The 12,347-nt window shown below is 40.6% G+C and overlaps 1 pseudogene; it reads right to left on the bottom strand.

Moving 5' to 3' along the window:
• Window positions 1-8,238: 8,238 nt before the first annotated feature.
• On the bottom strand, window positions 8,239-11,816 carry LOC101418408 (double homeobox protein A-like; annotated as a pseudogene).
• Between the last annotated feature and the right edge of the window lie 531 nt (window positions 11,817-12,347).

Here is a 12,347-nt window from a genome sequence, read left to right as displayed (position 1 = left end):
TATTTAGAAGTATTTATTAATTTCTAAATATAGGTGTTTTTTGGTTGTTGTTTTTAGTTGACTTTTTGGATTAATTTCTAACATGATTGCTTTTGGGTTTAAAATGTCACCTGTAGGATATAATTCTTTGATTTTGTTGAGACTTGCTTTATGACAGTTATTTTTTACAAATACGTCATGAGTTCTTTATAATAATTGATTGAAGGTAGTATATATAATTGCCATTAGATCAAATTTAGTTGTTTTTTTTTTCAAATTTTCTTTACAATTTCTCATCTGCTTAATTTACCAATAATGAGGAAAGTCAATAAAATTTCACAATGTGGTAATAGATTTGTCGATTTCTTTTTGTAGTCTACCAAATTTTGACTGACGTATTTTGAATATATATTACTAAAGTGCATATAAGTTCTAAAAATTTATATTTTCCTGGTGAATTCACCTTTTATTATTTTTTGAGATTTTTAAAAATCATTGATAATGCTTTTTGTATTAAGGTCTAATTTGTTTCTATATTTACAACTTTCTTTTGATTGCTATTTATCTGATGTATCTTTCCCATCTTTTTATTCTCAACTGCTCATGTTCTTTAATGATTTTGGTGAGTCTCTTATAAATAGCATATTATTTTTATTTCGACTCTTCTCTGGCTTTTAATCAGAAAAATTACTTTACTTTGTATTTCTAATATAGTGTAGACATTTCTGCTTTCTTACTTTAGTGCTTTAATTTTATCTTCCTTTCTTATGCTGACTAAAGTATTGAGTTTACTTTTTTTTTTAATTAAAGTGTTTTCCCTTCTTGGTCTATTTTTTTCTTTGGTTAATTTATAAGTTACAAAAGATAAAAAAAGAAAAACGAAAGAAAACAAAAAAATTTATGAGTTATAACCACTGTTCTTTTATTAGTTACACTTGAAATTTAACCATGCATTCTGATCTTAAAGTCTTAAATGAATTTATATCTTAACTCCCTGCACCCAAGTATAATCTTAGAAGTCTTTAACTTTGATCATTCACCTCCTGACTTACATACTTTCTTTTCAATTTTAAAAATTTATTTCTCTCCCCTTACCCCTCCCCCACGCCCAGTGACTGCTCTCTGTGTCCATTTGTTGTGTGTTCTTCTGCGTCCGCTTGCAGTCTTGTCAGTGGCACCAGGAATCTGTCTCATTTTTGTTGCATCATCTTGCTGCATCACCTCTCTGTGTGTGCGGCGCCACTCCTGGGCAGGCTGTGCTTTTTTCATGTGGGGCCGCTCTCCTTGCAGGGTGCACTCCTTGCACGTAGGGCTCTCCTTCCCGGGGTCACCCCTGCATGGCATGGCACTCCTTGTGCGCATCAGCACTGTGCATGGGCCAGCTCCACACTGGTCAGGAGGCCCTGGATTTGAACCCTGGACCTCTAATATGGTAGGTGGATATTCTATCAATTGAGCCAAATCTGCTTCCCCTGACTTACACACTTTTGTTGTTTGATTTTATTTTATATAATGTTTGTTTAGAGCCACCTAAGTGTATACCAGCTTCTTTGCTTATCATGTCTTATATTTCAGACCTTCCTTCTAGGGTAATTTTTTTCCTGGAGTATGTCCTTTAGAAATTCCTTTAGACTGTGTACATAGATGTTAAACTTAGACTCCGTGTAATTGGAAATTATTTTATTTGTTTGACCCTCATTCTTGAAAGATAATTTTTCTTGGTACCCAATTCTAAGTTGATGGTCGTTTTCTGTGAGCATTCGATTGTATCCGCTATCTTCTGACTTCCATTTTTCTGTTGGGGAATCTGTTGTCAGCCTAACTGTCCTTTCTTTGTAGATCATTAAAAAGACCCAGCCTGTAAGTGAACTCTGCCTCTGACTTGTTTGGTCTTCTTGGCCCGGCACTTCATTTTAGGCCTCAGTTCTCATTGGCCAAATAGAATATAACACCAATCTCACAGCTTTGTTGTGAACATCAACTCAGATAACGGATATGAAAGCACTGAGGCAGGTTACTCTAGGAAGGGAGGGAAGGGGGCTGGTCAGAATAAAGCTGTAACAGCTAGAACCTGCTGGTCAAAACAGGGCCACAAGAGCCTGCCAGGGCACCCCCTGAGGGAAGGCCACTGCTCTAGAACACAGCTGTAACCTTACAGACGACAAGTCTGCCAAGACACTATTTCTGAGTTCAGTTTGCAACACCCAGGCTCAAAAGAAGCCCTGGATAATGCCAGACAGAAAAGTTCCTTAAAAGCTACCAGGTGAAGGCAGAAAGGCAACAATCAGCAAGTAGCTGAGATGCCTCCTTAATATGGCAACGGGGGAGGAGAAACGGCCTTAAAAAGACCTACCCCGGAACCCTATGCACGTGCCTCGCCCCGTACCATGCCCTGCCCCCGTGTCTGCGTACTTTTTCTTTTTCTCATTTCTTAATAAACTCTTTCCTCCTTTGCCTAACCTATGGCAAGTCCTTAAATTCCTTTATGTGACATAGCCAAGAACCTAGAAACCCAGAACCTAGAGCGTTCAGCAGCACTGTAAGTCGTTATTATCCACTCTTGCCTGGCTGGTCTCTCCATTATACTAGCATCTTACTCGTTTGCTTCTATCATTGAAGGTAGATGGAATGGGGCAAATGGGTTAGAGTCAGGAAGTCATAGTTAAGTTAGAATCAAAGAAGGCCAAGGCTTCTGAGAAGGATAAGTTTCTGTAATAGGAATCCAAAGCATTAGATAGGAGTAGATCATTTATATTCTATCCCCAGTGCCACTGCCTTGCTTCAACTTCTCTTTCCTGGATTATTTGCAACACTGGCATTCACTCTTCAAACTTCTAAGTCATGCTCCACATTCTGCCAAAGCCATTATCTAAAACGCAAATAAAACTTTCTTGATAAATACCTTAAAGTCTTTAATGATGTTCCCAATAGGATTAAGTATATGTCATAGATGTTCCCATAACATCCTCTGTCACAAAAGCGGTAAAATGTTGGATTATAAAACAATGCTGTGGGAGTGTTTTGTCCTAAAACAAGATGGCTGGTTTTCATAAAATCAGGGCGGGAATATGTAGGACAAGACTTGAATGGATATGGAAAGTTGTAGAACAGTTGGTGGAAGCAAATTTTACTTATTGCTGACTATTATTCAATAAGCGTATTGAAAGGTGAAATTTGTCTTAAAGTAACTTGAAAGCAGAAAAACCTGTCCAATGCCACCTTAATTTATTATAATCTATGCTAACTCAGACTTGTTTGCCAAATAGGGTACTGATGCAAAATCAGAGTTTGATTTTCTCTCTGTTAAAGTACTACAGTTTTAGTAAATTGTTAATTTGTTTTAAGTGAAAAAATTTAGAAGTCCTTTTGAAGTGATCCATATATAAAGAATAAAGACTCTGTGCTTTATCAGAATGGCTTAATACACTTTATTCTGGCCTTACCATATCCTTATTGTCTAAAAAGAACATAAAGGGAAGCAGATGTGGCTCAAGAGATTAAGCTCCCCCATACCACAAGGGAGGTCTGGGTTCTGTTCGCACTGTCTCCTAAAGAAGACAAGCAAGAAAGTGAGCTGACATGATGGGCTGGTGTGGCAAGCTGACCCAACAAGATGATGCAACAAGAGACACACAGAGGAAAACATAATGAGAGACACAACAAAACAGGGAATGGAGGTGGCTCAAGCGATTAGGTACCTCCCTCCCACTGGGAGGTCCTGAGTTCGGTTCCCAGTGCTTCATAAGAAAAAAGACCAGCATACGACAAACAGACACAGCAAATGCATATAACAAGGAAGTGGGGAGAAATAAGTAAATAAAATAAATTTTAAAAAACAAAACATAAAACTATTGTTATTTTGGAAGTTAAGTCTTTTCCAAACTATTTTAATAACTTATTTGTCACTGTGATAAACAAACCTGACAACTTTTAATATTCTAATAAAATCCTTAAGGATATCTTTAATTGCAAACTGTTATAGAAGAATTTGTTTTTCACCTTGTAAAAAGTGAGGTGCTTAAATATATATGTTCATGAAAATTAATATTATCAATATTTTTATATTTTAATTCACAATGGAGAAATATATTCAAAACCTGAAAAATATAATACTCACATAAACTGTGGAAAAGTTTAGATGGGATGTTATATTTGACAATGTTTTAAATTTTAGTCACATTTTATTCTGATCAGAATTTTTATCAGTGTTAATCTTCTGTTTTAAAAAAAACTTGTGTATCAGAAAATACTGTACATAATCATACATTTATTTCCTAAGACTATTGTAAATGTGCAGACTTATGCTTACTGCTAAAGGAAATATTACTTATAAAATAATATCAAATCCATTGTTGACTGCTTATTTCAGACACTTAGTACTTGTAAAGATCTGCAAGATTGCAGATTGCAGATTGCAAAGATCTGCACTCTGCAATTTTAAAGAATCACCCTCATTGTTGAAATTAAAGTGTTCTTAGAGTGGGGATATTAATGTTTCAATAAGGACTTAATTATATTAAGATGGTGGTATCAAGAAGATAATCTTGATTCCATTGGGAATCTTAAGTTTTTGTAAATTTACTAGAAAAATAGTTTTCTTCCAATATTGCTGAAGTTTCTTTGTGGTAACCAGTATCTTTCTAAAAGAGAAAACACAAAGCAGAAATTAAATGTGTAATTTATTTAAATATTTGGGGGTTGTATAAAATTCTTAAAGACTTTTAAAGTTCTCACTGTCTATTCTAGCCTAATACTGAGCTACATGATGATATCATTGATTACAGTTTCAGTTATACTTAGAAAAATGTGATGTTATGAAAACAACTGAAATCTCTAATAGGGTACGGTGTTCTGCTCTGATACTTTTCTAAAAGAGCATGCAGTCAACTCATCTTCAACAAAAAGGGACTTTTAAGAGAGGTGGATATAGCTCAAGTGGTTGAGTGCCTGCTTCCTATGGAAGAGGTCATGGGTTCAATCCCCAGTACTTCCTTAAAAAAGCATATAGGAGAAAGAACGGGGGTACTTTAAGGAGATGCAAGGCAAATCTATAACTACAATTTTTTTTTAAAGATTTATTTTTTATTTATTTCTCTCCCCTTCCCCCCCTCCAGTTGTCTGCTCTCTGTGTCCATTCGCTGCATGTTCTTCTGTGTCTGCCTGTATTCCTGTCAGTGGCACCCGGAATCTGTGTTTCTTTTAGTTGCATCATCTTGCTGCTTCAGCTCTCTGTGTGTGCAGCGTCATTTCTGGGCAGGCTGCACTTTTTTTGTGCTGGGTGACTCTCCTTACGGGGCGCACTCCTTGCACGTGAGGCTTCCCTACACAGGGGACACCCCTGTGTGGCAGGGCACTCCTTGCGCACATCAGCACTGCGCGTGGGCCAGCTCATCACACGGGTCAGGAGGCCCTGGATTTGAACCTTGGACCTCCCATGTGGTAGGCGGATGCCCTATCCGTTGGGCCAAATCTGCTTCCCATAACTACAATTTTTTTTCTCCAACAGATTTATTTTCTTTGAAAGGAATGGGTTTTGAAAGAAAAAACATGGGACAGGGAGAATATGAAATAGAAAATAAATACAAATGTAAGCTGTTTTGCTAATTCTTTTATAACCACAACAAACTAGTACAGAGAATGCCCTGTGCAAAACAATACAATAAAGATTTAGAGATTGAGGTGTTCCCTTAGCAAGGCTAAGGATTTCCATCTCTGGTATTTGGAGTTTAGGTTGCAGTCCTTGCTTTTGGATGGATCACTGGGTGGGTGTCACAGTCCATGCTTTAACCAGATTTGAACAGAAGAATGGCCACTGGCCCAGGTAGAATTAAATGAAGTTCTGATACATGTTACAACCTGGATGAACTTTGAAGACGTCATGTTGAGTGAAATAAGCCAGACACAAAAAGACAAATATTGTATGATTTTATGAAAACACTTACATTAAGTACCTGTGAGCAAACTTTATAAAATAGACAGATATGTAACTGGATTTTGTCTAGGTTTTTGACTATGCTGCAGAAATGAACTTCAAGAGCACATCAGGTTAGTTAGGCCAGTAATTTATTAAGGTAGGCAGGGAAGAAAAATGGGAGAAAATAACAGATCCTGGGTCCCGGGTAGACAGGAAGGGGCTAAAAAGTGATAGAGCGGGCTGATTTACAGACTACGATTTCCCATTATGGATTATAAATGCCCAGGTTTTACTTGTGTATCAATCCAGGTGGGGATGAAGAAGCCAGAATAAGGCGCATACAGATACTGGAACTGGGTGAAGGCAAGAGAGTGCAAGAGAGAGTTCAGTTTGTGCTTGTTTTTTAAACCATTAATTATTCTACCCCTTTGCTAACAGCAGGGGAGAAGTTCCAGTTGTTTGTTCTTTTGATTGATTATCCCACCCTTCAAGCCCCCAGGAGGACCCAATGATAAAGTCCCTGCGGAATATCTAGGGCTTCTCCTGGCTTCCAGAAGAAATCTCAATGCAAATTAGATTTCTTGCGAGAGTCTTCTAGTAGCCATCCTGGGGATATTGATTTCCATGTGGACTTCTTGCCAGGTTCCAGATCTGTCTATTGATTTCCTCTCTAGCCTGCTTCAGACAGTAGATTACAAGTTACCAGAGGCCATGGTGGAGGGACTGAAGAGGGATTTACTGCTTAATGGGTGCAAAGTTTCTGTTTGAGATGATGAAAAAGTTAAGGTAATGGATATTAATGATGGTAGAACATGTTGTGAATAGAATTATTGCTACTGAGTTGAATACTTAAAAGAGGTTAAAATGAGAAATTTGATTTGTACCTATGATATGACAATAAAAAGTAAAAAGAAAAAAGATTAACATACAAAACAGTTCTATCTCCAATACCAGTTTTCCACCTCTCTTCCCAAGAGATAACTAATGTTACCAGTTTCTTGAGCATCTTTGGAGAGAAATTTTAGGCATAAACAGGTCTCTGAATTTGTGCCCTTTCCCCACATAATGGTAGCACAATCTACATATAGAAGATAAGTCTTCAGAAGACTTACTCTCTATTTCTTGAGTTAGCATAATTTCTCTCCATCCTTACTGCAATTATTCAATCCATTGCTGAAGAGTATAGATCTGTAACTTTATAGAATGTCACTCAGTTTTGCTTGTTTGGTGTTTCCTTACTATTAAATTAAATTTATGCACTTTGAAAATTTATTTATTTATTTAAATTTATGCACTTTTGGCAATAATACCACAGAAAGATATTGTGTCCTCTTTAGATACTTCATATCAGGAGGAGCCTCATGCCAGTCTGTGAAACTGCTGAAGTGAATTTTGAACACTTGGTTAAGGTGGAGTCTGCCAAATTTCTCTGTTGAAACTTCACCAGTTTTCCTTCTGTAATTTGTAAGTAACCTGTGGAGAGATTCTTTGAGACAATATATATCTTGTTCTTCATAAATATTCATTTCAAGGTTTTTACATACACTGATGATTTTTGCCTGAATCAATTATTACTCTGATGACTGCAAAATGACATGTATTAGCTTTTTGGTTTTTTTTTAAGAATTTGTGGATGTATTTTAATTTTTTAAAAAAATATTTTCCCTTTTAATCACTTTCAAGCATACAATTCAGTACTGTTTTTTTTTTTATTCCCTTTCCCCTCCTCTCCCCTTGCCCCAGTTGTCTGTTCTCTGTGTCTATTGCTGTGTGTTTTTCTTTGTCTGCTTCTGTTGTTGTCAGCGGCATGGGAATCTGTGTCTCTTTTTTTGTTGCGTCATCTTGCTGTGTCAGCTCTTCGTGTGGGCGGTGCCATTCCTGGGCAGGCTGCACTTTCTTTCGTGCTGGGCGGCTCTCCTTATGGGGCGCACTCCTTGTGCGTGGGGCTCCCCTACACAGGGACACCCCTGCGTGGCACGGCACTCTTTGCATGCATCAGCACTGCGCGTGGGCCAGCTCCACACAGGTCAAGGAGGCCCGGGGTTTGAACCGCGGACCTCCCATGTGGTAGACGGATGCCCTAACCACTGGGCCAAGTCCGCTTCCCTGTATTAGTTTTATTTTCACTCTCCTCACGCTCTGCTGAACTCTAGAGCCAGGCTGGGTCAGTAGCACTGTGAAGTACCTCTTGGACCTGTCTCAGCTTCCTGCAGTCTTGCTTACAATGTCCAGTTTGCTCAATTTGCAGTCTCAGCGGAGGGGCACATTCCCAGGAAGAGTGAGAGAGAAAGATTTGGGTCCCAGGGTGATAATATCAGATACACTGAACTTGTTTCTGTGGCCCATCATTCTAGTTCCAGAGAAATCAAACAGTTGCTAGTGAGGTTGGTGATATTTTGTGTAGCTTCTGTGCCTTGAACTCTATCATCTCAGAGATTTTGTCCTTGGTCTTGTCTTTATTCTAAGACCTCAACAGGTTCTCTTTTTCTCTGGACACAGAATCTAGATATTCAGTTTTGAAACCAAATTTGGGCTCTTGACTCTGGAATCCCAATTTCTTTAGCAAGTCCTTCTCTGGAATCAATCCCAGGGTAAGGGTTGTTCTTAAATGCCTTGATGAGAGCACATAATTGGAAAAAGGTAAGGCATAGGAGGTACTGCACTATCTGGCTTCTCTATCTTGAACCTTTGCAGAGTGATCTTGCCTGTGGTCTTGACTTGTTTCTAAGGCCTCCTCAACTTCTGTTCTCTGGAGTACATGTCTAGCTCTTTGATTCTGAAACCAAATCTGGATTCTAGAATCTTCAGGGTTAACTTCTAAAGCAAGTTTTCATTTGGTAGCATAACTCAGGTAAGGTTTTTGGTTGAAAGTATCAATGAGGATTTTCATTTGATTCATTGTGAATTCTGTATGACTGCACCTTTGATATGTATGATTACTAAAACATAATATAATTTAAAAATTAGCCAAAGGGGTTAATATCCAAAATTACCAAAACTGGTTAGGCTGACTTCACCCTTTGTACGTGGCCACTTTCAACTGAAAACTTGTCATTGTAATTGTTAGAGAAAAAAACGGTGCTCACTGGGACACTGAGTCTGAGGATTGCAGGCAGGCAGGGTTTATTGGGAAGCTCTCCCAATGGAAGGGGTCTGAACATTAGAGTTCAGCCGGATTGAGGAAGGTGGTGGATATGACTTAATAAGGGGCTGTAAAAGTGAATTCTTCTTATGCATAGCTTGGGGGTAGTAGGCTAGGAGGTAGGGTAGTCTTGGAATGCAGGGGTCTGGTGGTCTAGAAGGGATGGGTGTCGGAATTTGGGAGTTTGGTGGCCTGGAAGGGATGAGGGTCCTTATGTTATTACCGGATTTCGGTAAGGTTCTTTGACTATGGTGGAGAAATGAATTTCAAGAGCACATTGGGTGAGTTAGGCCAGTAATTTATTCAGGTAGGAAGGGAAGAGAAATGGGAGAAAATAACAGAGCAGGGGTCCTAGGTAGAGAGGAAGGGACTGAAAAGTGATAAAGAGGGCTGATTTATAGGCTACAATTCCCCATTATAGGTTATAAATGCCCAGGTGTTACTTCCGTGGTGATCCAAGCGAGGTAGAAGCAGCTGGAGCCCGGATCCAGAGGCAAGAGAGCCAGGCGGGAGCGAACTGGTCCCAGTGCTGCTTTTTAAACTAATTATTCCACCCCTTTGCTAATGGCAGGGGAGGAGTTCCAGCTGTTCACCACTTTGGTTGCTTATTTCCCCCATCAATCTCCTAGGAGGGCCCAATGATAAAGTCCTTGGGGGAATATCCGGGGCTACTCCTGGTTGCAGAGAAGTCTTCTTCTGAGTGGCAGAATCTTGGGGAGGGCCTTCCAGCAGCCATCTCGGGGTTGCTGATGTCCACGGGGACTTCTTGCCAGGTTCCAGATCCATCTATTAATTTCCTATCTTACTAGCCTGCTTCACTAATCTGCTCCATTCCCACTGTGATATGGCTCATCCTTGGGGGGAAATACACAGTCCTTCCACGTAGGCAGCTTTGCTCAATGAATCGGAATGGAATCACAGCCGTATGACCTGTTAATCATTGCAAACCTGATAAGGTGGAAACTCAGTAATGATTACTCCAGACCAGAAAACTTTCATTGTGATGATTCCTCCAGATGGATCTCACCTTTGTATATGAACATTTCTACGGAAAGGGTGATGTTAGAGTTTTACAATAACTAACAAGCTGTAGCTCAGTTTCCCCTGATATGCACTGGGGAAAGGCTAACCCCATCCCCCATAAGCCTACATGTACAAGGGCACGGCACTTCTCCACAGGTTAAACAAAGAAACCACAGAGATGGGAAACGGACTTTGGCCCAGTGGTTAGGGCGTCCGTCTACCATATGGGAGGTCCGCGGTTCAAACCCCGGGCCTCCTTGACCTGTGTGGAGCTGGCCCATGCGCAGTGCTGATGCGCGCAAGGAGTGCCTTGCCACGCAAGGGTGTCCCCCGCGTGGGGGAGCCCCACGCGCAAGGAGTGCGCCCGTGAGGAAAGCCCCCAGCGTGAAAAGAAAGTGCAGCCTGCCCAGGAATGGCACCGCCCACACTTCCTGTGCCGCTGACGACAACAGAAGCGGACAAAGAAACAAAAGCAGACAAAGAAACAAGACACAACAAATAGACACCAAGAACAGACAACCAGGGGAGGGGGGAAATTAAATAATAAATAAATAAATCTTTAAAAAAAAAAAAAAAGAAACCACAGAGAGACAGGAGTAAAGGGAAATGGAAACCTTCCCTACCTGCATATCAGAGAGAGATAAAATCTCTGCAGATCAAAGAAACATCTGCTCCTGCAGCATACCAAGAAACCATAACTCCTTAACCCACTAGGTTAATCCTCTAGCCACTATCAGGGAAAATTTTCATCTCTAGGGCTTCCTATTGGCTCCTGTACTTCATTCAGACCCTCAACCCCCTCTTACCAACTCTCATTTCCCTGCCTAAGAAAGTTCTGTATAAATCCAAATCCCCCCCCTTCCAGGAGTGGGCTGAATTCTCTGTTCAGTCCCCCACCACGCTGGTAGGGGGGCTGAAGTCTGTTCTTCAGACCCCCTCCATTGGGAGAGCTTCTCAATAAATTCTTTCTTTGTCTATAGTCATATCAGTCTCCATGTCCCAGTAAGCGCTGTATTTTCTCCAACTGGTGACCACTCCACCTTCCTCTGATCTCCACATGAAAAACCTTGTAGCGGACTTTTGGTTTTGGTACCCTTTCTTCTATGCCTTATCTCTGCTAAGGTTTGTAACTTTCTAACTCATACCCCACCCCCCCACCTTGGTCAGTACCCATCCCCATCCTGGTTTAGCCCTTTAATGTTTATTAACAAAAGAACATGTGCAGGTGGTGGACTTGGCCCAGTGGTTAGGGTGTCCGTCTACCACATGGGAGGTCCAAGGTTCAAACCTGGGGCCTCCTTGACCCATGTGCAGCTGGCCCATGCGCAGTGCTGATGCGTGCAAGGAGTGCCCTGCCACACAGGGGTGTCCCCCGCATAGGGGAGCCCCACGCGCAAGGAGTGCGCCCTGTAAGGAGAGCCGCCCAGCACGAAAGAAAGTGCAGCCAGCCCAGGAATGGCGCCGCACACATAGAAAGCTGACACAACAGGATGACACAGCAAAAAGAAAAACACAGATTCCCCTGCCGCTGACAACAACAGAAGCAGACAAAGAAGTCGGCAGCAAATAGACAAAGAGAACAGACAACCGGGGTGGGGAGTGGGGGTGAAGGGGAGAGAAATAAATAAATAAATCTTAAAAAAACAAAAAGAACATGTGCAAACACTACGCCAAATTACTCATTAGCAAACTGATGTTATAAAATACTAGCATTTCTGCAGATCCAGGAGGCAGTCTTGAGCCATGACGTCTGCTCATGACGTCATTGGTTTGCTTGTGCAACCAAATAAACTTTTTCTTTGAAACCCCCCCATGTCTCAGGAATTGGCTTTAAAGTCTCATCGGGAGAAAAGAACCTACTTTTTCTCAGTATCACAAACATTTGGAGGTATAGTCTGCAAGTAAAGTACTCCCAACAAGAGAGAAAGTGGTTGGTATAGCACAGGGCCTGTACCTTTCTTTTATCTTAATTCTAAGAGTCTCTAGCTCAGGGCATCTTAACAAGGGGCCTGTGAGCTTTAACTGAAATTCAGAAAAACATTATTCTTGCGGGTACCTGTGGTGTGGTAGTGATGTATTTATTAAATAATAATAGTAGGGACTTAGTAAGGGGTCCGTGGAACAAAAGAAGTTAATCTCTGCTCTAATTCTTAGTACTGTAAGATCCTCACGATAATAGAAATAAAAACAAATGTCTGCACAAGTCTACAGGACCACAGGAAGATCCCTTTAGAGTGGAAAGGGAGGCTTGCTGCAACCTGAGGGTTTTGCTGTGTTCAAGAACCAAGC

This window comes from Dasypus novemcinctus, chromosome 9, assembly GCF_030445035.2.
Source record: "Dasypus novemcinctus isolate mDasNov1 chromosome 9, mDasNov1.1.hap2, whole genome shotgun sequence".
Lineage (NCBI taxonomy): Eukaryota > Metazoa > Chordata > Mammalia > Cingulata > Dasypodidae > Dasypus > Dasypus novemcinctus.
This window is presented reverse-complemented; position numbering and strand designations above follow the sequence as displayed.